Source organism: Pongo pygmaeus, chromosome 14 (genome assembly GCF_028885625.2).
Source record: "Pongo pygmaeus isolate AG05252 chromosome 14, NHGRI_mPonPyg2-v2.0_pri, whole genome shotgun sequence".
NCBI lineage: Eukaryota > Metazoa > Chordata > Mammalia > Primates > Hominidae > Pongo > Pongo pygmaeus.
This window is the reverse complement of record NC_072387.2, coordinates 46,339,992-46,350,322: the sequence shown is the minus strand read 5'-3', so window position 1 is coordinate 46,350,322 and position 10,331 is coordinate 46,339,992. Positions and strand designations below refer to the sequence as shown.

General features: G+C 33.4%; 1 protein-coding gene across 4 annotated transcripts in view; it reads left to right on the top strand.

The window, feature by feature from the left end:
* Positions 1–10,331, top strand: part of TRPC4 (transient receptor potential cation channel subfamily C member 4) — a 232,133-nt gene that overhangs the window by 73,236 nt on the left and 148,566 nt on the right. The gene's annotated exons all lie outside the window — the stretch shown is intronic.

Sequence of the window (10,331 nt, the reverse complement as noted above, 5' to 3'; positions counted from 1 at the left end):
CTAGAGTAAGTTCCTGGAAGGAGGTATTTCTAGGGTAAACAATTTGAACCTTTCAAAAGAGTGATACACATATTTCTAATTTCCCTTCAGTTTAAACTACCACCAGCAATTTATGAAGAAATTCCTTAACTGCATCATTTCTAGTATTGGGTTTTCTTTTGTCTGTAATCTGATCACATGGCACACAATAACTTTTATCTTATTGGTAGATTTCTAAGCTTTTAGAGGTCAGCAAAGTTGAATGCTTTGTCAAACATTTTCTACTTATATTTCCTTTTCTCCGAAGGGACTATTCATTATACTCTTTGAATCTTAGTGATTTTTCTTTTCTACTTAATAAACTCTTCTTTGTCATATGTATTTTGAATAATTTCCCTATTTTGGGTTTTAATTTTGTGTGTTAGGTTGTAGTACTAACCCCTGCTGTGGGGTGGGGGGAGGGGAGAGGGATAGCATTAGGAGATATACCTAATATTAAATGACGAGTTAATGGGTGCAGCACACCAACATGGCACATGTATACATATGTAACAAACCTGCACGTTGTGCACATGTACCCTAAAACTTAAAGTATAATAAAAAAAAGAATTTTTAAATGCTATGTATGCATATGGTGTCTTCCACAAAGTCATTTCTCCAGTTTTTACTCTTCTCCATCAAAAGGATAGACTAATATTTATTTACATTTTCCTATCATTTTACGTGCTTTAATATTTAACTTTAAAATCTATTTAGAAAACATTCTCATAGTGCTACAAAATATTATTTTCAAAACTTCTAACCAGATGTCTCAACGTCATTTATTATTTTTCCATTCCTGACTCTAATTTGTCACGCTTCCGTGTTAATACACTACTCTGAAGTTTGTGTCTAATTACTTCTCTCTGTCTCTGGCTTTTTCCTTCACACAGACACACAACACTACCGCCACCACTGCAACAACAGCAAAAACAACAGCAATGCCTAAGCCACATAGTTTCTTTTCTTACATTTGCAATAATCTCCTAATTGGTATCAGTGATTTTTTTTAAAATAGAAGGATCATATATTTATCAAAAATTCTATATATGCATCCAAATTTAAGCATTTTATCTTTTTTTCTGTTTGCACATCCACGTACACACACACACACACACACACACACACACACACATACAAATTTAGAAACCAGAGGTCTGTTACGGGCCACAGGATCTGATTGTGGTGGGAAACACTGAACATATTTTGCTGTTAAATAAGTCATTTGTGAAACAGGTGATTTTTCTTTCTTTGTCTAATCTTGTTAATGCTTATTTGTAAAATGTATTGCCACCCTCACCCACATTTCTTCTTAATATTGTTTTTCTTATGACAAGTTATGCTTTCATTGTAAACAAGACAAGTAGTGAGTCTTTAACACAGTGAAAGATGTACAAGTGCTTCTGATGTAGTAATAACATTTATGCACGTGTTCTTGTTTTTACATTTTGTATGCATCTAAATATATTCCTAAAAAACTTCAAATTCTACAAATTATGCAAAATAATAGGGGCTAGGGGAAATAAGGATTAGAGCAAGATTACTCAAAATATGTTAAATCAGAGCACTAGTAAAAACATTAATAAACTAAAAAATGTGACATTTAAATTCCCATGAATATTGTGCTAGCATCAGAGTCTGTCATTACGGCATCTTATTCTTAGGGGTTAATATGTTAATGTGTCCACTTTCCTTGTAAACCCTTGATGAAACTCACTGGGTTATTGGCAGATGGTCTCTTAGTTTCCATGCTTGTATAATTGCTAATCAATGAGCAGTGAGAGTGATCTTTAAAATCAGAGATCAGATTATGTTATTATCTCACACAAAGCCCTTCCGTAACTTCCTATTATGCCTAGAATGAATTTCAAAGTCCTAGTCCTGAATCCATTGGCTACAGTCTAGTTCTGCAGACTCATCTCTTCCACCTTTTCCCTTAGTCATCGCACTCCTGCCAACTGGCCCTCTGTCATTCCCTAGAATGCCTCCTGTTCCTCCTGCCTCAAAGTTTTTCTGGTTCCTTTAACATCATGATTTTTTTCTGCACCTTTTCACATAGCTAGCATTTTATCACTTCTCATGTTTCAGGGAGACTATCCCTGTTCATCTGACCTCATGCAGGTCTTCATTTCTTCTCCTCCTGCAGATTTCTCCGTCTCATCTTAAAACTTGTTTCCCTCATAGGATTTATAGAAATTTATAATTATTATGTTTGCTAATTTTCGTGGGTTCCTTCCACTGTATCATAAACTCTATGAGTGCAGGACATTGGTACTCATTCACCATGGTATTGCCAATGTTTGAAACACAAATCTTGACATACAGATATGTTCATTAAACATTTTACTCTATTACCCTTTCCTGAGCACCATGTATATTTCAGTGAGGAAAACAGATTAAAAAATCTCTTGACTATTTAAATAAGAGAAAACTTTTTGTTTTATCCTTTTTTTTCATTGAGACAGAGTCTTGCTGTGTTGCCCAGGCTGGAGTGTAGTGGCACGATATCAGCTCACTGTAACCTCCACCTCCCGGGTTCAAGCGATTCTCCTGCCTCAGCCTCCCAAGTAGCTGGGACTACAGGTGCACGCCACTATGCCCGGCTAATTTTTTTTCATATTTTTAGTGGAGACAGGGTTTCACTATGTTGGCCAGGCTGGTCTTGAACTCCTGACCTCGTGATCTGCCCGCCTAGGCTTCCCAAAGTGCTGGGATTACAGGTGTGAGCCACCGTGACAGGGCTGTTTCATCTTTATACTTTCCTTATAGTGTACTTCTATGTCCAAACACGGTCTACAAGTAAAAAACTGAGGTCATGTGCACTAGACTAATGTTATTCCTTCCTGCATTTAAATAATTTTAATAAGATATAAAATTACGGCTTCTGTTTTTTCTTCCCTATTTTAAAGCAATACCTCTTTATATTATTGCCTCCAAATTTACTGTTATGAGGTATGATGTTAACCTGATTCTTTATATATTGAACTCCCCAAATATGTCACCATACAGACTTCTACTAAAGCTCAGTTCAATAGAACTTGCAACAGTAAAGAAGACTGTTACCTGGACTGAATTTTACCATGTCACCAAAGGGGGCAGGATAATATACAGAGTTTTCTGGCCTGCGCTCAGTTGATTTCAGGTCGATCTTTCAAGGTGGGAAAATTATTAGGATGAGGCAATTTTTGTGACCTAATAGTTTATGATTGGTGGATTTAGCAAAAAGAGACTTCTGAAGAGAGTCTTGATAAGTAACCTTATTTAATAAGGGAGCTGCTTGCCCAGGTAGGCAAAATATTATCTCAGCTAAACAGACATGGAGAAATTTATTGATGCAAATAGTGATTATTTATATGTAAATAGTGGTTATTGGTTTACAATCTTATCTTTTCTGAGCAAAATTTTTAGGGAATAAACAACTAATTAATGTTGACATAGCTATTAATAAGTTGTGAGGTTGCAGTCTCATGGGGTATGTGCTATTTTCCCTCCTCGTTTAGAATATTTTCTGTCCCTAAGGGAGTTGTTCTTACATGTCCAGTGTGACACTGTGAATTCTTTCTGATGTTTTATGCATCTTTTTATAACTATTAAAGTTGTTGGTCATTACTAATAAAAATAGTCCTTATACTCTATTATTTCATTTTTACTTTCTGCAACTACTATTTTATAGATATTGGCCCTTGTGTTTCTATTCTCTATTTCTATTAACTTTTGTATTTTACAAACAGAGAGTTTCGTGACCAGTTCACTGGTTAATTCTAGTGTTGTTCTACCAGCATCTGTGATTATTCCTTCTTAATGTTTTCTTATTCCTAAGTTTTTCTCCTATCCCTTTTTATAATTTTGTAGAGATTAATATGCATGTTTTATTCTCCTGTTATCTGGTACACTAATTCTACTTCTTCTATTATAAGATACTCAAATTGCTTTCTAAGATGTCTTAATTTTTTCCCTCTGTGCTTATATTCCCCTGTAAACGTCAGCAAACTACTAAAGTCTTGTGCCTTTCTGAAGATTTTAGGCAGTAAAGGTGAGAAACATGTTTCTGAGCCATGAGCTAGCCATGTGTTGATTTATACATTACAGTTATATTTCCTCATACAGCTGCCAAAACCTTAGTAGTAAAGATGTGCAGAAAAGAAAAACAGGCAAAAAAAAAAAAAAAGAAAGTATTTTGCACAGGTGATTTGATAGCTTAACAGCTATTGACCAGAATTGCTAAAACAATTTTAGGCAAGTGGTTAAGACAATTTGACCCTATTTATTTAATCTAAAATGGCAGAGTAATAACTCTAAGAGTATAATCATTAATTCCTTGATTCACCTACAAATTTTGAATGCTGATGCAGAACTGTTTACTTCACAATCTCTTATATACACACCAGTAAGAAATGTTCTAAATCTAAGAGATCCACAGGGTTTATAAAGGTGCATAAAAAGGCTATATAACTGTACCTTGAGAGGAAGAAAAGAAACATCATCAGAGGCTATGATGCTTCAGAAAGGTTTTAAAACCCGGCAGGAGTTGCTAAGTGCCCAAGGGAAGGAAAGGCATTCAGACTGTAAAGAGCAGTATAAGAGGCTTAGAGTTACAGTAGCCAAGTAGTTTGGTATTTTGCGCAGTGTAAAATAAGCTTGCCTGGGACAGTCTTGGAAGCCAGATCATGGAGCGATCAGTATTCCATAATAAGTTTGTGTTTTACCTGTGAATGGTTATCAGCCTTTTAGAGACTATCAGCAAGAAAGTGATTTGACGAGATTTGCATCTTAGAAAGATTAGGTATGTGGCATTGAGGAGGATAAACAGGAAGTATGCACGACTAAAATCAGTGAGATCATTTGGAAAGATATTGCTGTAGCTCGTGTAAAAGATGATGAACAACATTGTAGTGAGGGAATGCTACTGAGCAGTTGAAATCTGCCCAATAAGACATAGAAATGATTGTTAATGTTATTTAACTATAGTTAATTTACGTTTAAATAGGCACATGTGACTAATGGCTACCATCTTGGATAGCAGAAGTCCAGATCTTAAGAGAGATGTGTGGTGTGGCAACGTAGATTTTATAGGATATTTTAAAACATACGTATGTTTTTCTGGGAACATTTTAAACAGCAAGTGATGATAAGAATAGGGAGAGTGATAGATAAAGGAAAGAGCCACAAGCAGGATCCTGGTCATATCAATATTTCAGCTTTAGGCAGAAGAAGAGGAGTCTATGGAAACCACTGAGAGAAGGGTCATGTTGAGGTAGGAGGTGGAGCATTAGGGAAGAGTGGCAGGGAGCCCAAGGCAGGACCAGTTTCATTTCAGGAGGCTTGTCACCAGAACCTACTGAAAACTCGTAAGGCTTGAAAAGAGCCAAATGTATTTGGCAACTGGGAGGACATGATTAAGAAAAATAAAATTTATCCATGATGAGGATAAACACCATGTTAGAGAGAATAAATGAGTAAATGGAAGATGAGCTTAAAGTTTATAAAATACAGAAAATCTGAGCTAGGACAGAGAGAATTACCAAAGATAATTACAATTTAAAAATAACTTAATGAGAATTAAGTAGATTTGTGACATGAAGGGAAGAAGGTTTGCAGAAAGAGGCTTCAGGTAAGAAAGAGAGTGAAGGTTGGTGTGAAATATTAGAGAAATGGGAATGGATGAAAGCTCAGACAGCAAGATTAGCAGCTGGAATGAGGAAAGAACATCTTTTCCTTTGATATCAGAGGGAAACAGTAATAGATTGATGCATATTTTCTAACTCTCAGGGTGGAGTTTCAAACTTTGACTATTACACATTATTTTCTAAAAGATATGTTTTCTCAATCCCATGAGGTAAAAATCCAGCGCAATAACATTGTTTGCCCTGCCTATACCATTCCCCTGGATATGTGTGTTTTAAAAATGGGAATATACCATTGCAAAGAAGATAAGAAAATAAAATTAAAAGGAAATTAAAATGGAGATAGCGTTTAGTTTTTTGTGTGGTACTTGTTCAATCTAAGGGACTTGAATTTTGAAAATAAGTATAATCTTGATTTTCATCTTTAAAATCTTAGGATAAAATGTCACAATATTTTAGTAAAGTAGTTTTTGTTGTTGTTGTTGAGTAACGTAATCTTATCTTCATGGTTTACAGAAATGTCCCTACAACTTTTCAAAGAAATTTAGAAGTTCATTGCACTTTGACATCATGAAAACAAGAGAAAATTCGTGTTAATTTTTGACTGGACTAAGTCACAAAACAGTTCAGTCATATGCAATACTTTTTATGTAACACTTGCAGCTACTGAAACGTATGTATTGTTTCTTGCCTAAGGAAATTAGAAAAGGATCTGGAATTCAGAGTGATAGCAAAAATCAGACCATTATGCTTTTATGTGGAGTATATGTTATGTGAAAGATTATTGAGATAATATGTTAGAACAATCTCAAGAAAAAATTCTAATTGGATTGTGTGTGAATGCACTATTTGGGGAAAAGTTATTTCATATTAGATTCCAGACAAAGTACAAATGCAACTTACATATGTGTGATAGTATCTTAATAACAAATAGAAGTTGTTTCTTACTGTGTCATGAGATCACACCTGTAAACATGTATCTTTTCACAATCAACTAGGGAAGAAAATAAAATGTTGTTCAGGAAAATTCATTTCCTCTTTAGTAATACATACTAAAGAATGGAGATCTCTCTATATTAAATATTCCTTTCCTTTGTGTTCCTTGGAACTCAAATTCACTGTTCTTTCCACTATATAACTAAACTTATCCTTTAGGCAATATGCCTTCAGATACATATAAATATCTAAAATTTTTGGTTGTATATCTTTATGTTGCTTAGAAAACCATAGTTTTCATATTTAGTGACAATTTTAATTTCTCTTTGGATCAATGTCAAGTTGTAGCTCTCTCTACATTCTTGTTTCTTTTTAATCCTCAACACATTTAGGGGAAATAATTTTTAGTTTATGTAAAAAATCACATCTCAGAAGTTGAGTTATTTCCCCATCACTCCTCATCTCTTCCAAATCTTCTAAATATAATTTGACCAATCAGTCATTCCACTTCTGGTGTTATATAGGAGCATTGAAGTGAAAGCATTCTTAAAATTCTGCAGTCTCATGGGGGGAGAAATCATTTCCCCTCCAAAGTTCATTCTAAAAGTGGAGGACCAGGAACAATGTTTTATTTTGACATTATAGGTCAACATATTTGCAATACTGGGTCTCCTGTTCTTTAACAGCCTCTCTATCCAGTAGCAATTCCATAGCTGATAAGTGTGTCAGCTCAGAGATTTCATCAGCCTTATCAGTACCTGCTACTTGCTATTGCATTTATGTAGCACAGTTTTAAAATGTTAAACTTGATTGTTTTTGTCCTCCAGTTAGTATCCCTGCATCTCAAGCAACCAAGGACAAGCCTATGTGCTGAAAAATTGTCTGATCTTCCTTACTCCCTTATGTTAAGGTTTTAGTCATCAAAGTTGTTCTCTCTCTTTCTTCTCTACGTGTGTGTGTGTGTGTGTGTGTGTGTGTGTGTGTCTTTCTCCCTGTGAGTGTTTTAAGATTCATTTGTAAATATTTAAATTCTATTTTTAAAATCTATTTACATTTTAAATGTATTTAAAATCTGTCTAGACTTCCTAACGTAAATTCCTATATACTTATCTCAAATCCAAGAGATTGAAAGAGGTCATAAAAGTTAATAAAAAGTCTTTCTCAGCACTGATGCTTTCATTCTTAACTTCTCACCCATTCCTTGGTAAGTGTTGATCATCACTTTGTGGATAGAGAAATAGATTACCTAATGCAAATATCCCTGACCTCCTCCATCTCTTAGTTACAGTGCTGACTAAAATATGTCTCTTTTTCTGTGTAGTGTAACTCTTTTTAAAATGAACTTCTGTGGTTTACATTTGTGGAAGTTATCTGGATTAAATGAAATAGATATTAATAAGCTTAATTTATTTTTATCTTCCCTCTTCCTCAAGGTTCTCCAGTAGCTTCTGTTTTGCCCACTAGTCCCTATTGTCACTGACATTCTGTACTTTGACAATGAGAAATAAAATGCTGTTCTCTACCTAATTCTTTATTTGATAGTATTATTAATAAAATTAACTAAATGAAAAAATAAAATAACTTAGTTTTTTCATTCTCTATCATGATTCTTAATCTTGATTGAGTCATAATTCACCTGCAGAACTGATGTGTGCATGCATGTGTGTAAGTGCGTGTGTATTTTCATTTTAGCCTGTATTTTGGGTAAGCTACATTCAAACACCGGTCTCAAGCTAAAAATACTATTGGTAGGAAAACTTAAATTCAACTGTAAAATAAAAATTCATATATTTTTCCAAGAATCATGGATAAGAAAGAACTGAGATAATAAAGAGCATGCATAATGCTGAAATTGAACATAAATACCAGTCATTATTATTATGAAACATTTGGATGTTAGTCCTGATAAAATTACGATGTGAAGGTCATGGCATTGATCCCACACACTGTTACAGACTCTGACCTGGGACTGAGAAAAAAGGTGCCAAGGAAGGGAGTGTCAACCACCTTTCCAAGGCCAACATTGAATTGGCATCACTGATGCAAAAAATGGGGGCAATCAGGATCAGATAATTACAATGACATAGGTAGAATCATAATCATCTTGATTTAACTCAAGTTTTAGTAATATTGGGGGAATATTAAATTCTCCTTAATATTCTATAATATAAATGCTATTCCTGTTATTCTAGAGTGAGTTAAAGCATCCCCACAATGCTAAAGTTATAATCAGTCTTCAAGCAAGTAATTTGCACATCTAAAATTAATACATATTGAACACTCACTTTTTGCTTAGTCTGTGAAGGTAGCTTTACAAAATACTATGTTTAATATGCCAGAGAGATACCAATTGTGAAATAATAGTTTTTCATATTAGCTCTTATACCTAGATACTTTAGAAATCATGATGAATTATCTGGATGTCAAAGGGTAAAAATTAATTCCTTGATAATTAAAATAATAAATTGAGGTAATATGCAAACAATGTAAAATTTCCCAAAATAAAAATATTATTAAATATAATCATATTTGTTAATGTAATTCATGTTTAATCTATGGTTAAAACATTATACAAATCAAGTTAATTTACTCATAAAATGATTAGGGTTAAAAAGACCATTTAAAAAGAATATGCATGTTTAAGTTCTTAGAACACCCTATTCATTTTAATTTCGCAGAGCAAACATATCCAAATAAATATGTGAGTTCAATTTCAATAACATAGAAGAATAAAATAGGTTAGATAATAAGTATGCAAGAGGAACTAACAGCAACAAAGAAATCATACTCAAGATGTAATAATTTTTTCTATGAATCTCTATCACTAGGACAATACCAGATCAATATAGCTTCCAGTACCTTTGTTAATTTATTGTAAGATGAGCTTTCATTTATTTGAATTAATTTTCTCATATTCAACTATATCCTTACTTTAACTTCTAAATAAAAAAATTATAATGAATACATTCCTGCCTTGTGGTTTATTGTTATTTTTTAAAGGCAGTAGAATGAAGAAAACAACATTTTTAAAATAAATTCTCTCTCCATTTAATCCTTTCCAAATTTTTTTTGGAAATTGAATTGCTTAGACTCATCTTGATGATTAATATTCTCAGTACACATCTTTCCCCCTCAATGAACTCACAGAGAGAAAAAAATATAATTATGTTCATTGGGCTCAGTATATTTTATTGACATTAATGTTGTTAATTTACATTAACTTTGATGTCACTACTTACTAGCATTAAGTATAGAGGGCAGGGCACAGTGGCTCATGCCTGTAATTCAGGCACTTTGGGAGGCCAAGGCAGGTGGATCTCTTGAGCCCAGGAGTTCGAGACCAGCCTGGGCAACATGGCAAAACCCTGTCTCTACCAAAAACAAACAAACAAACAAACAAATATATGACAAATTAACAATATTTTGCAAACATAATGGTATTACATAATCTCAATAGCGTTTCCACAATTAGAAAAATTGACAATGAATTATATATTTGAATATCCTTGTTCTAGTTTTGAGATCTCAAAAATATGGCCTCTGATATTCAGAGCGATTGTCTGAAAACTATATATAATTATGATACACTTTGTAAATAATTTCCAAAACTCTAAATGCATTCTCTGATAAAATTCACTTTCAGAGTAACTTTTTAGTTTTCCAAATGTTAATCTCTTTTTACTTATTTTAGAAGAAAATTTTGTTTCCACATAATTGAACAACTATTTAGTATTTATATTGTTTAAGAAAAAA